Here is a 1,517-nt window from a genome sequence, read left to right on the forward strand (position 1 = left end):
GTTAGACGATTGGGAGACAGATACATTATGCAAATTCCCATGAAAATCAGACATTTTTACATCGTCTAATTTTGCATCCTGTTAATAAAACAACCCAAAACAAAATTAATACACAACCGTGAATATCATACAATCAAAGCGGCAAAAAATATTACAGACTTGTGTTTGAGAAAGGTATTCACTTAGCTAAAATATTACAACATGTTACACAACATTACAAACGGAACTTCATTTCTTGTTTACCTTTCTTTTAGGACGAGGGTTAGGCATTGCCAAAGGTTGGGGCCTCTCGGATGCAGGGACATCGTTTCTTGAAACTATAGCTGCTGCCACTGTTTGCTTGAGCTGTGCAATCTCACTGTCAAGCTTGTCATAGCGATGATCCATATGCTTCTTAACCTCTTCCTTCATTGAGTTGAAGGAGGTGTTGAACAATCCCGTAATAAAAATCTTCGTTTGATCATCGAGACTAGTGTTCTGTTCTGCCGCGCGTTGGCAAAGTAGTTGTCTCTTCCTAGACTCACAACCGGGATCCTTTGCCTTCCTTGTGACCCTTCTTTTAGCTACAGGCTCAACCTGTTCTTCTTTTTCAGATACTTCTAGTTCACCTTCCACGGCAACCTCATCTTTCCCATCTATCTGATCTTGACTAGCTTCCACAGCAACATCAACCTTCTCATGTAGCTGATCTTGAGTCCGCATATCTTCCTCAACTTGCTAAATGAATAAAACGAATTTGCTCCAATCAAATTTTGCATTGATCAAAGAAATAATTTTGTCAACTCGTTCATCTTTCTTCTCATCATCCCTTTTGAATCTCACACTAGCAACGACATCATTGTTTCCAGTATCAGATATGAATGGAAACACAACCGCTTTCTGTAAATACAAAAACAAAGAACATCAGTATTTATAAGTTATGAACAAGTAAATAAATTTGATGTTTATGTTCACCTTTCCAAGTGTAGTCTCTAGAGCAGTGATATCATGATAAGAAACCTTTCCATTTCCATATTGACATCTCACACTGGATATGCCTTCCTTGTACTTTTGACCCAGCAAAGTCTCAATGTCTGGAATCGCCTCCATAAGCCAAATCTGTAGGGCATAGGAGAATCCATCTAATACATAACTGTTCTTCTTCAACTTGAACCTTGCTTTCTTTATGGAATCTAGAAGCAGATCGTAAGCGTAAAGACCCCACGGATACTTCCTCAGTTTATCAAAATCCATCACTAATCTTATGTATGCATGAGGGATATTGATCTTCTCATCCTTAGCCATCAGAAAACAAATAACACAAAGGTAGACTAGTCTGACCCTGTCCACACGCGACCAGTCCTTGCACTCCTTAAAATGCTTCAGCCTAATTGTCTTCATGTCTACTTCTCCATTTTGCTTCAGCAAAGTGCCCCAAAACCCCTTATCATTTCTCCAAGCTTCAAAATCAGTGTCTTTGTCTGCTTCACGTCTGAGACCTGTCACAGCGTAGAACTCTTGCATAGAAAACCGAAGAG

The sequence above is a fragment of the Brassica oleracea genome, chromosome C4 (assembly GCF_000695525.1).
Source record: "Brassica oleracea var. oleracea cultivar TO1000 chromosome C4, BOL, whole genome shotgun sequence".
Lineage (NCBI taxonomy): Eukaryota > Viridiplantae > Streptophyta > Magnoliopsida > Brassicales > Brassicaceae > Brassica > Brassica oleracea.